Source organism: Anomaloglossus baeobatrachus, chromosome 1, assembly GCF_048569485.1.
Source record: "Anomaloglossus baeobatrachus isolate aAnoBae1 chromosome 1, aAnoBae1.hap1, whole genome shotgun sequence".
Taxonomy (NCBI): domain Eukaryota; kingdom Metazoa; phylum Chordata; class Amphibia; order Anura; family Aromobatidae; genus Anomaloglossus; species Anomaloglossus baeobatrachus.
The window spans coordinates 133,701,596-133,720,861 of record NC_134353.1 but is presented as its reverse complement, the minus strand read 5'-3'; the positions used below and the strand labels follow the sequence as shown (position 1 = coordinate 133,720,861).

General features: G+C 46.4%; 1 long non-coding RNA gene across 1 annotated transcript in view; it reads right to left on the bottom strand.

Moving 5' to 3' along the window:
* Positions 1-19,266, bottom strand: part of LOC142308023 (uncharacterized) — a 105,336-nt gene that overhangs the window by 2,169 nt on the left and 83,901 nt on the right. The window contains exon 2 of the long non-coding RNA XR_012753984.1: positions 5,650-5,783. This is a non-coding gene — a long non-coding RNA (uncharacterized LOC142308023). The remainder of the gene's footprint in view (positions 1-5,649; positions 5,784-19,266) is intronic.

The following is a 19,266-nucleotide window of genomic DNA, read 5'->3' as shown; positions in this document are numbered from 1 at the left end:
GCGGAGGGGCGGAGATGAACGGGACAAACATCCTGCCCACCTCCTTCCTTGCTCATTGCGGGCGGCTGCAGGTAAGGTGATGTTCATCGTTCCTGTGGTGTCACATGTAGCGATGTGTGCTGCCGCAGGAACGACGAACAACCTGTGTCCTACAACAGCAACAATAATTGGGATTAGAATGACGTGTCAACGATCAACGATTAGGTAAGTCATTTTGATCGTTACCGGTCGTTCCTGCGTTTCACACGCAACGACGTCGCTAACGAGGCCGGATGTGCGTCATGAATTCCGTGACCCCCAATGACATCTAGTTAGCGATGCCGTTGCGTGTAAAGCCTCCTTTAGGCCGAGTCGGAGCCACATTCCAATTTTATGTTCTTAGCGGAACAGATAAACATGGTTCATGTGCATAAAGGATCTATTGCATTGCTGGAGCAAACGAAAACACATGGCCCCCACTGATTATTATGGAGTGTATGTGGGTTTGATTCTGTGACAATTTGTAGAGTGGAAAAAAAAAGTTCTGCACTTACAAATATTTCTTCTGTTCTAAAAAATAGCACAAAACAGAACCCATACAGACCCCATAATAATCAATGGGACCCCTCTTCTTTTAATTGGATGCAAATGGTTACTTTTGTACATGAATTACATTGGTTCCTCTAAACAGAATAGCAAAATAGAATGTGTACGGAAATGTGAACTCAGCCTTACTATACGCCTTACTATACATTACTATACATACGCCTCAGCCTTACTATACATTACTATTTTCATAAAATACCATACATGTGCTTGGGAGTAAGGGGTTCAAATACCAGAATGGTGTAAGGGACTCCAGGAGTGTTAATAGTCTGCAAAATACCTGCATTATAAAATATATATTGCTACATGTATCAGTAAATATGAAGTCTGGTAATTTGTTTGGAAATGTGTTTTGCTTGGTAAAACAGATAAATGAGTCTTTTTCTAATGTATAGAGAGATTTTTGTGTGTGTGGGGAGGAGTGATATTAAAGGGAACCTGTCACCACTTATTTAGCATATAAGCTGCGGCCACCACCGGGCTCTTATATACAGCATTCTAACATGCTGTATATAAGAGCCCAGGCCGCAGGGAACACATAAAAACACTTTAGAATACTTACCTAACGGTCGCGCGGTTGGCCATATGGGCGTCTCCGTTGTCCAGTGCCGGCACCGCCTCTTTCGGCCATTTTCGTCCTCTCTCTGAAGCCTGTGTGCATGATGTGTCTACGTCATACACACTCGCCGGTCCTGCGCAGGCGCACTACAATACTTTGATCTGCCCTGCTCAGAGCAGATCAAAGTGCGCCTGCTCAGGACCTGAATGCATCATACACCACGGCTAGAGAAGGAGAACAAAGATGGCCAAAAGAGGCAGCGCCGGCACCGGACAATGGAGACGCCCATATGGCCAACCATGTGACTGTTAGGTAAGTATTATAAAGTGTTTCATGTTCTCACAGCGGCCTGGGCTCTTATGTACAGCATGTTAGAATACTGTATATAAGAGCCCGGTGGTGGTGGCTGCAGCTTATATGCCAAAAAAGTGGTGACAGGTTCCCTTTAAAAGAGGATGTCCACTACATTGGACAACCCCTTCTTGTTCCCCTTGTTCGCCCCCATAAAAATAAATAAGCCTATACTCCCTTCCAGTGCGGCAGCAGTTCCAGTGATGTCTGACGCCGTGTTTCCGGGGCCCACATGACACTGTCATGGCACGCAAGCCCCTTGACCAATCAGCACCCAGCGCCTGTCTCCCCACCTTCGGGATATTTGAGCAGCATGTGAGTGCTGCCTTGAATTCCTGCTCAAACATCCGAAGGCGGAGAGAAAGAAGCACTGATTGATCATGGAGCTCGCGTGTCATAACATTGTCATATGGGTCCCGGAACGCGACTTCAGGCATCACTAGAATCGTGGCTGCACTGGACAAGAGTATAGGGTTATTTATTTTTATGGGGGCAATCAAGGGGAATGAGTAGGGGTTGTCCAAGTAGTGGACAACCCCATTAATTGTGACATAGCATCAGTTGCTATATTGCTGTATAAAAGAGATAGAGACCAATATGAAAAATTAAACTGGGCCACATATTTTTGGGCTGAATTTTGCCATCCAGTTTCTTATGTGGTGTTCACTTCCCATCTTCTTTCCGTGAAACATAGAAAAACTTTTTGATAACACTGCACTTCTTTTAGCGATATGTTCTTACTACCTAAAAGCAAAGAAACCTGTGCCTCTAACTACCATAGTCTTGAAGGAGAGGCCACCGGACCATTCCCAAAGGTGAGAGCTGTAGCTACGAAGCCTTTATCATTGGGAAAACTCCTTGATCTTACATTTCTACTTTTCTTATTTACTTGTGAATCATAAAATTTCCATCTTGAACTTAGAAAACGGGTTTTGGCTTCCAATTCTTAAAAAAAAGGTTTATACAACATTTTGTGTTTACATCATTAATTTCTATACCTTTATTTCAAAATCCTATTTATTCTAATCTTTTATTTTCCTGTTAATTAACTTTTTTTTATTGCTAGGCGAAGACAATAGAAGTGGCCGCTGAATACAGCAGGAATGAGACAAAACAATCTAAGAAAAAAACACCATTTGCTTCCAAGATCCTAATTCTTAGATTACATCTATTCAGCGGAGGCTTTTAAGGTATCTCACTAGACGAGCAAACGGAAGGAGAATAACAAAAGTGTTCTAAGGAGATGGTTTTCCAACTGTACGGCCATGTTATTATATGTAGCAGTGTGCTATTCTCCTATTACTGGGGTCATTTACTCACCTTTCCCTGATAATGTCAGAAAGATGATTCAGGTAAGTCCTTATCTCTAATGTATGTGTATAAGTCACATGAGCCGGCAATTTCTACAAGAAGCATTCAGTCATCTTCTGATTATGTACAATAAACAGCGAGTTCCCTTTAGAAACGGATCAATAAGCCATTACCGCTATCTCCGGCTGCTCAGTCAGGTTTCCTACAGTCCTGAATGACAACCCTTACCCCTACAGCAATGCATCTTCTCTCCTGAGTCTGAGAAGGTAGGGACTTGGAAATGACTATGACTGAAATAGACGTCTGAGAGTCTTTTTTAGCAATTTTTGGGAGGTATGTGGACCTTACTATAGCCAGTGGTACCCCTCTCCTCATGAACATCTTCAGCAGCAAAGTTCAGGACCACGTCATTTAAAGAGGACCTACCAACAGGTGAGATGTGGACAGTTTTTGCTCTTTTTCTATTCCCGCTGCTCCCCTGAGAATTCTGCTTTTCTCTTTTTTACAGATTCAGAGATACAAGTTTTTATTTAGTACTAATTGTTATTCTTTTTTTGCCAAGGGGGCATGGCTTACAGGCTAATTATGGAAAACAGCCTAAAGACACGCCCCTCACAGAATCCTATGAGCCACACCCCTTTCGTGAAGACAGTTTAAATTAGTATCAGATAAAAAGCCCATATCACTTGAATTGTGTGCCACAGAACAAATCAAAATACTCAGAAGAGCAATGGGAATATAAAAAGAGTAAAAACTGGACACTTTGGAGCTGATAACACGTTCTCTTTACCTAATCTACAGTACAATGAATTATCCATGACCCCCACCTTCAATTAGTTTATATCAGTCACCCTGCCTGAAGGGCTCCAAAGCATTTTCCCTTTAATAGATTAGCCATACTACAGGCTTTTCCTAAATAACAGGGTCTGATGAGCTCTGTGCTGCAGAAAATGGAGCTGAAATACCAGGATATCCTAAAATAAACCTATTAACCAGCAGTAGGCAATACTATATGTGGATCGTCATGCCCATGGATAATACAAGCACAATGGACAGGAGAAGTCACACATCCAAACAATGGAGTGAGTGTAATTAATGAGTAGAATGAGCAAAAGTCAAAGAGATATATTTGATCACCTTTAGGGGGGCTTTACACGTTGCGACATCGCTACTGATATATCGTCGGGGTCACGTCGTTAGTGAAGCACATCCGGCGCCGGTAGCGACATCGCAATGTGTAAAGCCTAGGTACGACGATGAACGAGCGCAAAAGTGACAAAAAACGCTGATTTGTGTCACGTCGTTCATTTTCATAATGTCGCTCCTGCTGCAGATACGATGTTGTTTGTCGTTCCTGCAGCACCACACATCGCTGTGTGTGAAGCCGCAGGAACGACAAACATCTCCTTACCTGTGTCCACCAGCTATGCGGAAGGAAGGAGGTGGGCGGGATGTTATGTCCCGCTCATCTCCGCCCCTCCGCTGCTATTGGCCGGCTGTTTGGTGACGTCACGGTGACACTCAACGCACCTCCCCCTTGAAGGACGGAATGTTCGGCAGTCACAGCGACGTCGCCGACCAGGTATGTGCGCGTGAAGCTGCCGTAGCGATAATGTTCGCTACGGCAGCAAACACCATATATCGCATGTACGATGGGGGCGTGTGCTATCGCGCTGGACATCGCTAGCCAATGCTAGCGATGTTGCAGCGTCTAAAGCCCGCCTTAGTTCCAGGTCAACAATCACGTACAGGTTGTCTACAAGGACTAAAGGTCCAGTCACACATAACGAGATCGTTAACGAAATCGTTACTACGTCACAGTTTCCGGATCATTGTTAAGTCTTTGTTGAGATCATTGGTGAGATGTCACACAGTTATTTTCCCAACGACTTTAGTAACGATGCAGCGACCTGTATAACGATCTCGTTGGTCGTTGGGACCCTGTCACACAGCAACTATGTAACGATTCCGACCTCGAATAGGGGCATAGTGTTTGACGCTGTAAGCCACGTAGGCGTGCATATGCGTCGCCTTTTCCACACCCCTCCGCTCCGATTGGTGGCCAATACTGCGTTCTGCTTAGGCAGCCGGCCTAGAAGGCAACTATGTACCGCTTCATCCTTTGTCCCTTTTTGAGCCTTGCTTTGAGGATAGAACCTGCGACTCCACCTGGATTCATTCGTACTTTGTTCCCGGTTGCTTGCTTGCTTTTCTGATCGAAGCTGTATCTGAACTCAGATTCATCCCCCTTCGTTCCCGAGTGTTTGCTTACTGTTCTCAGCGCCAACCAATCGGTGCAGAGGGGGCGCTGAAAAGGTGACACAACTACACGCCTACGTGTCACACTTTAAGTTCTCATCTAGGTCGTTAACGAGATCGTTGGTAGGTGGCAAACATACAGATCCATCCTGCCCAGCAGGACTCCAACGAGCCAAAAATGGCCCAGGACATTCAGCAACGACCAACGATCTCACAGTAGGGGGCGGATCGTTGGTACGTGTCAAACATAACGAGATCGCTGGTGAAGTCGTTGTTTCGCCACAGAAACTGTGACGTAGCAACAATGTCGTTAGCGATCTCGTTATGTGTGAAGTGACCTTAAGACATACAAGTGTATTTCAGGTAACAAAAACTTGCGGGGCTGGATCTGCTACTGTCATTTCCATTCTGTACATTGCCTACACAAGCTTCTTTTCATGAACACATAATGGAACCAATGCTAAAATATGACCAAGGCAACAATCAACAGCTCAGTCACAGCACCAGATGGCACCAAGACAGTGATAACCGTCACGTTTGTATCTGCCGCTCTGCTATCCTGTAATCCCATAATAATAATTTACCTGCCACAGAATATTGGAAACTTGTCTGAAGCCTTGTACAGCGCTCTCAGAGGCTGTGGGTCAGTGACATTGATGGACATATATCCTCCGATAGATGCATGAACCGATCCACATCACCTCCTTCTGTCAACGATCTAGATAAAAATACAGGATATTAGTCAGGGGTCCGCCTGCTGTATGATTCTCACCGTACAGTAATACATACAACTGCGTAGCATTAGTCATATAATGAGAAAAATAAAACATATTATGTAACCATTACATTTCCTAAAAGATTGAAAAATTATATTTATTGTATGCAGAAGCCAAGATTATATCACTTTTAAAAATAAAAATACAATTTTCCTATTTGCCACCTGTTACAAACTTATAAACAAGCTAAAGTGATTGCAATGTATGTTTGCTAAAATCGACTGTTCAAACCAAGCACAGATGTGTGGTGCACCCTTGCCATTGCCGAGCAGTGTAGGGTACCTTTCTACATAATTTCCATCTCTCTGGATGGAAAACAAGTAAGTGGGAAGGCAGACTAAACAAATTGGCCACGCCAATCGTTCCCCGAGTGACTGTGTTTGGTATGAACAGTCAGTATGGGGTGACACACTCCTTTTTAAAGTTATTAATATTAAATCAAATCTGCCATTTTTAAGAAAAAGTACCATTCTTATCAATAGCGTAACTAGAGTTCGATGGGCCCCGGTGCAAAATTTGGACTTGCCTACCCCCACATGTTGATCAGATGTATGTATACATTTAGCGTTCTAAATCCTATAAAGACATATAAGATGCCTTCACCACCATTATTTAGTAAATGTTCCCATGTTTCTCTAACATACCCCATTCTGTGCTCCTTCCTGGTAAATTTGTCTGCCATCTTGGTAAATGTCCACTATCTTGGGCTACTTCCTGGTAAATATGTCCCCCATCCTGGTATATATGCTCTCATCCTGGTATTTATGCCCCCCATACTGGTATATACTGTCCCTTTCCTGGACCCCTCCTGGTATATACCAGGTCCAGGCTACAAGCAAACGGGCCGAAAAAGGGGAGAACAGGCATAAGCAACTTCCCTGGGTGACCCCGTAGGACAACAAGTCTGGGTCACCACAAAAACAAGAGGGCTAGGAAGGCGAGTTAGCAGCCACCCCCTAAGTCAGCCTGGAGGAGCCTGGTTCCCCTCTTGGGACATCATAGTATCGTCCGCGTTATTCACCCCTGCCATCCGAAGTGAGTAAAAACCCTGAAAGGCATTCTTGCTGTGCGTGTGAGTTCTTCTACGACCTGTGGTGCCACACACCTACACTGGGCCCTGGGGCCAGCCTCACTCTCGGGAGGCCACCACATCTAACTGCACTCAACATCAGCCCCAGGCGTCCCCTAATCTGCAGTGGCGGTCGCCCTGACCGCAATACCGAGAGTAGCGTCACAAATCCTATAGAAGTCAACCTACCTGTTACCAAAAGGACCCAGGACGCGCCGTCCCTGAAGACCCTGAGACGACCTGAAGGTAACGGGGTCACGGGGCGGCACACATAGCAATCAGATCATTGATATTCATTGGGTTTGTGCTGATGATCAATTTTTTAATAACAGTCTGTCAGTGAAAAAAATTGCAACATGCTGCAATTTCACTCTAAAATGTGGTGAGACTCACCCATTCAAGTCTATGGGTGCATGGAAATCATTGGACTGCACTTGGTTGATATCAATATTCCATGCACTCACAGAAGGGAGAAAATGGAGAAACATTGTTCTTCATTTTCTCTTGACAGTGTGCTCCGATTCTTGCATCCGAGAGAATCCGATTACACTAAGCTGACACTCTGATCAAGCTCCAATCGGAGTGTCATTAGCATAATCAAACTGATTCTCCTGGACAAGAGAATTTATGATTGTTTGACCCCAGCATAAATCACAATGACTAACAGTAATACTATTATCTTGTAAGGAGGAACGTTTGTTTGATTTTGAAATTGTATTTTTCAGACTATAAGACGCACTGGACCATAAGACGCACCCTGGTTTTAGAGGAGGAAAATAGGAAAATAAAATTTTAAGCAAAAAATGTGGTCATGACACACTGTTATGGGGCGAGGATCTGCTATTGACACTGTTATGGAGGTAATGTCCCCAAATTCTCTACTAAGGTACCCCATCCTGGTAATGATCCTTCTGCCTTGTATATTTGTTCATCCTCCTGATAAATACCCCCATCCTGATAAATACCCCCATCCTGGTATAGCCCCCATCCTGCTTCATACCCCCATTATGCTATATACCCTCATCCTGCTATATACCCCCATCCTGCTATATACCCCCATCCTGATAAATACCCCATCCTGGTATAGCCCACATCCTACTATATACCCACATCCTTATAAATACCCCCAGCCTGATTAATACCCCATCCTGCTATATACCCCCATCCTGATAAATACCCCCATCCTGGTATAGCCCCCATCCTGCTATATACCCCCATCCTAATAAATACCGCCAGCCTGATAAATACCCCCATCCTGCTATATACCCCCATCCTGATAAATACCTCTATCCTGCTATATACCCCCATCCTGATAAATACCCCCATCCTGCTACAGACACAATTTTCGCGAGTTGGGCTCTGCATGCCACCACATTGGATTTGAAATGAAACCTCTACAACAGAATTCAAGTGCAGATTGTAACGTCTTTACAAACACTCCACATTTTAGGAGGTCAAAAGTAATTGGACAAATAAACCAAACCCAAACAAAATATTTGTATTTTCAATATTTTGTTGCGAATCTTTTGGAGGCAATCACTGCCTTAAGTCTGGAACCCATGGACATCACCAAACGCTGGGTTTCCTCCTTCTTAATGCTTTGCCAGGCCTTTACAGCCGCAGCCTTCAGGTTTTGCTTGTTTGTAGGTCTTTCCGTCTTAAGTCTGGAGTTGAGCAAGTGAAATGCATGCTCAATTGGGTTAAGATCTGGTGATTGACTTGGCCATTGCAGAATGTTCCACTTTTTTGCACTCATGAACTCCTGGGTAGCTTTGGCTGTATGCTTGGGGTCATTGTCCATCTGTACTATGAAGCGCCGTTCGATCAACTTTGCGGCATTTGGCTGAATCTGGGCTGAAAGTATATCCCGGTACACTTCAGAATTCATCCGGCTACTCTTGTCTGCTGTTATGTCATCAATAAACACAAGTGACCCAGTGCCATTGAAAGCCATGGATGCCCATGCCATCACGTTGCCTCCACCATGTTTTACAGAGGATGTGGTGTGCCTTGGATCATGTGCCGTTCCCTTTCTTCTCCAAACTTTTTTCTTCCCATCATTCTGGTACAGGTTGATCTTTGTCTCATCTGTCCATAGAATACTTTTCCAGAACTGAGCTGGCTTCATGAGGTGTTTTTCAGCAAATTTAACTCTGGCCTGTCTATTTTTGGAATTGATGAATGGTTTGCATCTAGATGTGAACCCTTTGTATTTACTTTCATGGAGTCTTCTCTTTACTGTTGACTTAGAGACAGATACACCTACTTCACTGAGAGTGTTCTGGACTTCAGTTGATGTTGTGAACGGGTTCTTCTTCACCAAAGAAAGTATGCGGCGATCATCCACCACTGTTGTCATCCGTGGACGCCCAGGCCTTTTTGAGTTCCCAAGCTCACCAGTCAATTCCTTTTTTCTCAGAATGTACCCGACTGTTGATTTTGCTACTCCAAGCATGTCTGCTATCTCTCTGATGGATTTTTTCTTTTTTTTCAGCCTCAGGATGTTCTGCTTCACCTCAATTGAGAGTTCCTTAGACCGCATGTTGTCTGGTCACAGCAACAGCTTCCAAATGCAAAACCACACACCTGTAATCAACCCCAGACCTTTTAACTACTTCATTTATTACAGGTTAACGAGGGAGACGCCTTCAGAGTTAATTGCAGCCCTTAGAGTCCCTTGTCCAATTACTTTTGGTCCCTTGAAAAAGAGGAGGCTATGCATTACAGAGCTATGATTCCTAAACCCTTTCTCCGATTTGGATGTGACAACTCTCATATTGCAGCTGGGAGTGTGCACTTTCAGCCCATATTATATATATAATTGTATTTCTGAACATGTTTTTGTAAACAGCTAAATTAACAAAACTTGTGTCACTGTCCAAATATTTCTGGACCTAACTGTATATACCCCCATCCTGCTATATACCCCCATCCTGATATATACCCCCATCCTGATATATACCCCCATCCTGGTATATGGCCTGCATCCTGTGGCACACAAAAAAAATACTCACCTTTCCTCACTTCTGCAGCATCATTCGTCTTCCTGTCTGTGTCAGTAGCAGCGTCGCTGACCTGTGTGGAGCTGATCACCGTTCCCTGCAGCATCGTGTTCTCCTCCTGTCTGCCTGCCTGCTGATGTGTGTGGAGAGCAGTGCATACAGGGATGATGTCATCGCTGTGCGCGCTCTCCACACACATCAGCTGGACGGCAAAAAGGAGGACATCGTGATGCTGCAGGGAATGGTGAGTATACCGTACTTATTCACTGCCCCCCGCGCTGATGATGATGCGTGGTGGGCAGTGAATATAGCCGCACATGATCACTCCAGGCTGTAGTTGCCATGGGTGATCACGCTGGCTGGCTCCCCCGCCCATCATCCGGCCACCTGTCAGCGCTGGCTTCATCGCTGAGAGATGATGGGCGAGAGGATGAATGCATATGAAATGAGCGGGCCCACGTGGTCACAGCAGACGCTGCTACAGCCTGCTCGTGCCACCGATGACCCGCTCCACCGCAGCACCCTCATTCACCGCAGCCATGCCCTACATTCAGACTTTAAGACGCATCCCCCACTTTCCCCCCACATTTAGGGGATAAAAAGTGTGTTTTTAGGCCATGTGCGCACTAGGCATTTTTACCCGCGGTTTTACCCGCGGTTTTGCTGCAGAAATTTCTTGAGAAATGTTTGCAATCTTTGTGCAGACATTTCCTAGCAAGACCTATGGGAAAAAAAAATAGCTGTGCGCACACTGCGTTTTTTTCTCAAGAAAATTCTTTATGAAGAATTTCTTGAAAAAATTTATTGAGAAAATGTGCATGTCACTTCTTTTTCGCAGGTACCTGCGGTATACCCCCGGTATTTCACTCCATTCACTGTAATGTAATCGTGAAATACCGGGGGTATACCGCAGGTAGCAAATGATGTGCGGTATACTCCCGGTATAGCCGCGATTTACTTGCGGTAATGCTCATCACTGCCAGCGGTTTTGCAGGGAGTGATGTCATTATGCCAGGAAGAGGAAGCAGAACAGAGTAAACACACACGTCACACTCCATGGACGCCGCACGGAAGCACTTCTGTGTGACCTCCAGGTGCCCGTGCAGTCTGTGTCCCGCTCCAGCCCCGCCGCTGCCTGCACTGCTTTGTGTCAGTGTCTGCCCGCAGTATCAGCTGATTGTCACGCTGCAGTGCGTGCAGCCGCGGGGATGACAAGCGCTGTCAGGAGATGAGATGAGATCATTACCTGCTGTGACCATCTCCTGCCTCCTGATGTCAGCGCAGTCACTGCTGTCTATACCCGTCTTGTGAGCGGCCCGAGACTGTCACTAGCGGTGACGTCACGGGCTCTCGCGATACTGCTGACAACGTGGCGGGCATAGAAGTCAGTCACAGCGCTGACGTCAGCAGTACAGGAGATGATCACAGCAGGTAATAATCTCATCTATCCTCCTGACAGCAGCGCTCGTCATCCCCTGCAGGACCTGGGCTATTGATGTTAGCTCAGGTCACTGCATTGCTCTCCTAGCCAATGGGGAACATTGTGTTCTTCATTGACTGGGACAGTGACTATGGTATGGATCGCCGTGGGACCCCCCCTCCCTTATTGGATTACGCCGGACGTGGAATTGATTGTTCTTTTCAATAAATTGGTGAAAGAGGAACTGTTTTGGGCAGTGTTTTTTCAAATAAAACTTTTTTTGTTGTCTATTTTTTATTTCTTACTGACTGGGTTGGTGATGTCAGGTATCTGATAGACGCGTGACATCACGAACCCCAGGGCTTGATGCCAGGTGACATTACACATCTGGCATCAACCCCATATATTACCTCGTTTGCCAACGCACCAGGGCAACGGGATGAGTTGCGGCGAAGCGCCAGGATTGGCACATCTAATGGATGCGCCACTTCTGGGGCGGCTGTAGCCTGCTATTTTTAGGTTGGGGAGTGTCCAATAACAGTGAACCTCCCTAGTCTGAGAATACCAGACCACAGCTATCCGCTTTACCTTGGCTGGTGATCCAATTTGGGGGGGACCCCACGTTTTTTGTTTTAAATTATTTATTTAATGTAAAATAACAGCGTGGGGTGCCCTCTGTTTTGGATTACCAGCCAAGGTGAAGCTGCCAGCTGTGGTTTGCAGGCTGCAGCCGTCTGTTTTACCCTAGCTGGCTACAAAAGATGGGGGGACCTCACGTCGTTTTTTTAAAATAATTTATTTATTTTATGGCTAAATACAAGGCTAGGCACTCTTTAGTGCCAAATGAAAGTCACTAAAGGGTGCCAGCTTAGAATGTGCAGGGGGGTGGGACATTATATAGGTCTTTCTCATCTATCTATCTATCTATCTATCTCTCTATCTATTCATCTATCCATCTTTCCCTCTATCCATTATCTGTCTGTCTATCGATTATCTATTATCTATATTATTTATTGCAGTTACAGCATAAAAAAAACGCAGGGACCACCCTGCGGAAAAACCGCAGCAAAACCGCAGTAAAACCGTGGAAAAAACGCATACGTTTTTCCCGCGGTTTTGGTGCGATTTTTTACCGCAGGTGCGGTAATCTGCAACTCCCAGAAGTTTCTCAAGAAATTTTCTTGAGAAAAATCACTTTTCTAGTGCGCACATTATAGTCCGAAAAATTCTTTACCTGGAGAATTATTTTCCTCTGTCGACTATTAAAAAGATTAGTAAAATGTTATTAGGAATTTTCACATGTATTATTTGTTTATTTCCATAATGGTTATATTTTTTAGTAAGTAAATGGGAAAAGCTCTTGAACCACAATTATCTCCTAGTCTGGGCACATATTTGAAAATAAGAAACTTTGTAATATACCTCATCAAAGAAACTGGCTTCCTTCTCCATTTCTGACATAAAGGATACCTGATTGAAGTATATTTCTTTGTTACACTGGGTACAAATTTTATTATTTTTATGTGTAGCATTGATTTTTTTTTCTTTTAAATAAAAATTAAATCAATAGCCTCATTATATTTTGAGTCCAATTTCATCACAGTGTCTGTGAAAATTAGTGAGCTGGAACACAAAACCAGTAAACTGAGTCCAGAGTGGGAGCTTTTGTCTGCCATAGCTCTCAGCAGTGACGTCCTAATTAAGCGACCCCCTAAAAATTGAAAATCAAAGTGGACATTAATTGTTCTTACAATGAAACACAGCATGAAAATCTCCATCTTTTACAGAAAATAAAATAGCCCAGAAGACATTCAGTTGTTGATTTTGTAATAAATGTAACAGCAGTAATTGTTGAGATGCAGGATCAGGGCTTTCTGTAAGTGGGTGGTAAAAGCTGAATTGATGCCATGTCTTATAATTCTTAGATTTATTGATTTCCATATCCTGAAATAGTTGTACTGCTTAGTACCTTACAATGCATTGGGTTAAATTATTGCCGGTCTATGTATAGTTTTGCCTAAAAAGAGAAATAATTGACTGGTGGTCACAAGCTGCGTATCCGGAGAAATATTCAATAGGTAATCTCTGAGCAGATCTCTACCCCGCTGTACTGCATTGTAATAACCACGGCTGGCGCTGCCATAGAAATGCTGCACTTATTAAATTTATTGTGATCTTTTAAGTAAACACCTGGAGACCAAAATAAATAATTGCGGTTCCAGGCACCGACCCCTCACTGGTCCTTTTAAGATTAGTACGTTGCACTGACGGAGTCTAGAAGATGTGGTAAAGCTGTTGTCCTTTAGGTTACACAGCAAATGGGTTGTGGGGTCGGAAGATGTGAACATTGTTGACTATATATCTGTATTAACTTTCTTTATGGGATTGATCAAAGAACAAGAAGATCTTCCGACACAATCATGGGGTCTAGTGACAACAGGTAAATATATTCCACCTGCATATGATGTTTTGAAAATAGGTTTGGAACAGATGTTTTTCTGTTAGCAGGGCCACCCGCATAAAAACCATGGGGTTCCATAGCAAAAATCTTAATTGGGTTCCCACATTCAAAACCTCAACCCCTAAATTGGCTAAGTAGGCGGTGCAGCCACCCACTAGTGACACGGACTCGGGAGAGGAGCGGCCACCAGGGGGAATTAGGAGCCGACATGACAGTTGAGCAGTTCTCCAGCAGGAGAGAGCACACGGGTTTACCGGTGGCTCTAGTTGGACACAGGAGTCAAGACGGTCGCCGAGGGGAGAGCTTAATTGCTCCGTCAGGACCAGCGCAGCACAGGGTGCAGAACCCTAGGGTGAACCATTCTTTAGGTTGGATCACCAGAATCTGTGGGACAAGGGGACTGTACGTCCCTCTTGCCACTAAAGTTCCCGGAGCACAGTGCTACATAGGGTCCAGAGTTGAGATACCAGTCCGGCCCGACAGCAAACCCGCGGCACCTGCATATGGGACGGGAGACAACAAGTCAAGAACTAGTAACTTCAGGCCACGGGGATCTAACAACCCAGGCGCAAGCAGGAAGGGTCCACCGACCACTGCACCGGGTCCGCCCTTTGACAGGATCCGGAACTGACCAGGGCCCATCATGGCTGGTGACCGGTACTCTGGGACAGCACCGTAACAGTGATTAAAGACACCTGGACAGCCTGTTACTGCGGCGCCGGCGCCCAGCGCTGCAGTGCCAACGGCCATTGCTACTCCCCTCATCATCCTCCCCGGGGCCCGCTCCACCTGTGGGGAGCAGAAACCATCTTTGCTGCTATTACCTATTACCATCCGCCCCGGAGGACAGCGACAGTAGCGACGGCTAATCCCTGGCCGTGTACCGCAGGTGGCATCACAAAATCATCCCATCCATCCCCACTTCCCCTTTCTGTGGACACCTTGGGGTCACGAAACAGGCAGGCCACCCGTGACATCTCCCTGACCCTTTACCAGCCCGGCGATGAGTAACCCCTCAGGCCCTGTGGGGTGCTCCACCAACAAAAATGCTCCCAATACTGTATGATTTCCCCAACAGTCCCGTGACACAGTATGATAGCACCCACAGTCCAACACCACAATATAATGGCACACACAGTCTAGTATGATAGACCCATATAAAGTATGAGGACTAGTATGATGGACCCGTATAAAGTACGTGGCCTAGTATGGTGGACCCGTATAAAGTATGAGGCCCCCACAGATCTCCACACAGGATAATGTCACCTACACAGCTCTCCACAGTATAATGATCCCCACACAGCCATTTAAACGGTACAATGGCTCTCACGTTGTATAATGTCCCCCACAGACCTCAACAAGGTATAATTACCCCATACATAGCCATCCACACAGTATACTGGCCTCTGAACAGTATAATAGAATCCCACACAGTATAACAGCCCACAGGCCTCCACACACTGTAATGGATTCCATACAGCCCTCCACACACTATAATATCTCCCAGACAGCATGGTTGCCTTCACAAAGTATAATGGCTCTCCACGCAATACAAAAGCGCTCACACAGCCCTCAACAAAGTACAATTGCCCACACACAGTATAATAGCTTCACAAAGTCCTCCACACAGTATAATGCCCACCACATTGCCCTCCAAACAGTATAATTGCCTTTGCACAGTATAATGGTTCAATGCAAAGTATAATAGCCCCCACAGCCCTCCATATTGTATAATGGCTCCTATAAAGCTCTTCACACAGTATAATAACCGCATATAACACTCCATACAGTATAATGGCACCTATAGCACCCCCACACATAGTATGATCGCCCTCACACTCACAGTCCCCCCAACTTATACCGTAGTTGATGACCCACAAAGCTCCCAAAACTTTCTGATGGCCCCATATGAAACTAAATACAGCATGAGGGTCCTACAGTATGTCACTTCAACACAATATATCCCCACACCCAGAATGATAGCCCCATACAAGTAGCCATTTCTAATATAATATAAAAATCAACTACTCACCTCTTCCCGTTCCCCCACTGTCTCTGCAGTATCTGGTCTCAAGCTTTGCATAGCAGACACAATGTAGTAACATCATCACGGCCGCTGAGACTCATAACTGAGATGCACAGAGTGAATAATGAAGCAGGGAGCTGACATCCCCCTGTTCCATTGTTGCCTTCAACTGTATCTGTGCATCATGCAGATACCATTGAAAGTGTGATGACAAATGTGGGCTGAGGCCCCATAGTGGCCAAGTGGTTTGCCGTTATTAGTGGTACGCTGCAGCCAGCAGCACTATACGAGTTTAATTTGGAGCTACATAGCAATGTCATGGACTCTTCACCACAAAACTAATATTGCATTAATATCATCAGGGCTGGCTCCAGGTTTTTGTGGGCCCCTGGCGAAAGAGTCTCAGTGGGCCCCATGCACACACAGACACGCCTACACAGATACACATACAGGTGTCGCGGGCGGCGGGGCGCTGCGCTCGCTAATGCTCGGCTGCTGCTCGATGGCTCGAGCGGTGGGCCAGATGCGAGGACTCGAGCGGCGCTTCTCGCCCGTGAGTGAAAAGGGGGTTAGTTTGTTTTGGGGATTTAGTCCGTGACGCCACCCACGGGTTGTGGTGAAGATGGGCACCACCGCTGCTGGTGACGGGGATCCCGGGAGCGATGGTAGGGAGCAGCTGGGATGTTGTTTTCCCCCTCCGTGGGTAGGGGTTGGTGGTCCCGGGGCCCGGTGGTGTGACGGGGAGGCAGGGTAGGTGAGGTGCAGGGTTGCAGGGACAGCGCGGCGCGGTGCCGGATGGCACGGGTGTACTCACTCAGCAAGAGATGCACAAGGTCTCGGGTAAACCAAACAGCTGGATGGACGGGTCCCGCAGCCGGCTGCAGTGTCTTTCCCCGGACAGGTGATGGTGGCTGTCTCTCCCTGCACCTTTGTGTACTATCTTGACTACGATGGGTCCCCAACGGTAGTCCGCTCCCCGGTGTATGGATGCCGGAGGAGCCCGTTTGCCCGCAGGCGCTAGCCCTTGGGTCTCTAGCCTTTGCCGGTAGCTGTATACCCTCACGGTGCGGACGGTTGCCTTCTAACGGGTCTTTGGTTGTTAGGAAACCCCTGGGGTTCCTGTCACACTCGGATTTGACTGTTGACGGCGACTCCAAGCCTAGTCGGGGTCCGATGGCCCTGCCTGTGTGTGCTGGCTTCACTTCGCTCCCCGGTCGGTACCGGCGGGCCACCGCCCGACCCCGGTCCTACGGTTCCGCGTCGATCCACCACTCCTGCAGACGGCCACCACCGTCTGCTAACCTTGTTGTCAGTGCCTGGGCCACAAACCTAGACACTCTCCACTTTACTCCTCTCACTTCAACCTCCTCAACTGAACTGTTCCTTTTCCTGCCTACAGGCCTGTGAACTCCTCGGTGGGCAGGGCCAACCGCTTGGCTCCGCCCCACCTGGTGTGGACATCAGACCCTGGAGGGAGGCAACAAGGATTTTGTGTTTGGCTAATGTTACTGTCTAGTGGGGGTGGGGGTGTATGTATTTTACCTGTGACGACCTGGCTAGTCCAGGGCGCCACATAGGCATACGTACAGATACATATTTAAAGGCAAATTCACAAATCTACATATTAATAGACATATATCTATACACAATCATATACACTGACATACAGATACACATTGTACATGCACACAGACACAATATAGATATTATTAATAGGGGAAGTCAGCAGCAGCCTTACTCACCTCCTCCGCTTGTCTCCTGTCCAGCATCTACTGGGCATGTGGCTGTGTCGCACTGATTTGTGGCCATCACTAACAGGCATGGCCACACTCAATGCAGAATAACACTGCTGTATATACATCACAGGAGGGGCTGGGAACATACACGTTACTAGGGGGCATACAGCAATGTGGGGTATACAGCAATGGGGGGCATACACTTCGCAGGAGGTTGGTGCTGCGGCATCTCTTCATCTGTGGGACAGGAGCACAACGCACGCTAGCTTCGCGCACTGATGAATTTCAATGCCCGTGCTTGTGTAGCACCCACAGGGCAGGGGTACAATGGTACTCGAAGGAGCTACTGGTCAGCCAGCTCCTCCACATTCATCCCCTGCTCCTTCCAGTCTGCCCGCTCCTAACTGTGGAAGCTCTCAAGTACTCTCCACAGCGACCGTGTTGTTCTGAGTCTCAGACTATTCTAAGGTAAAAGCTGTGTGCTCTCTCATTTCCCCTGTGCTGCCCCCACCTTCTTGATGACTCACTGGTGGCTGGGAAAAAAACAGTTGTTATGGTGACCACCTTTAGCCCAATTTCAGTATTGGCTGCTAAGCTGGGAAAGTACCTAAACTGTGTGTGTTGTGTAAGTGAAAACGAGTGGTTAACCTCTTCCTTACCCGAGATGAGTACTGCATCTTAAGTGAGATGCAATATTCTGTGGCGACTAAGCCATAGGGGTGCCACACTTGCAGCGTTCAGCAGTGAATAGAGGCATTGCTAGTGGTTGAGCTCAGGGGGGAAAAAAACATCTGAATGGGCCCCTAACCAGGTATAAAGTAACAGGTAACAGCGATATTACCGCCATACGGTGACCATATAGTGGTAGATATCAGTCCTGCAGTACATATAAGAGATAACTACAGTTACAGATCGTGGCTTGCAGCTAATGTTCTTTCTAATGGACCCGTTCACTTTTCTCGTCTTTTTCATCTGGCCCAGCCCAACATGACTTCTCCAGTCAGGACTCATCTGCGGAGATTACAACACAGACACATCTGACTTCTCACATTTACAGCCCCATCCTCGTCTATTCCCAACCCGCACAAACTCCACATCATACTGATACCCCAATACTGAGCCGCGGCAGGCGTTTGTGTCCCTATTACTGCATCTGCTGTGTGCTACAATAACAGGGTTCATCCTACCGCCTCACATAATATTGCTCACTAAGATGCCCCTTACATGGTAATAATGCCTCCATTGTGCCCTCTAAATGGCAAAATTGTCCCCAGGAAAGTATTATTGCCCTTGGCAAGTGCCCTAGAAAAGTGTCCACATTTTGTCCTTAGAAAGTAATATTGCCGCCTGTGAACCTTTAGCAGTCACAATACTGAGTGCACCTAAAACAATAATGCTTCTTAGGCTGGAGTCACACTTTTGCGAGTGCCTCACGTGTAATACGAACGAGTCTAGCATTGCATCACCAGGCACAGCCTGCTGCTCTCGGGGCAGGAGCGTCTCAGCTGCATAGAAATACATGCAGCCTACCAGCTCCTGTCCGGAGAGTGTGCGGCCTTGCTGGGTGATGCAATGCGAGACTCGCACGTATTACACGTGAGTCATTCACAAGTGTGACTCCAGCCTTAAAGTGAACCTGTCTTGTGCAATATGCACCCAGAAGCACGAGTAGTTCTGGATGCATATTGCTAATCCCTGGTTAACCGTCCCT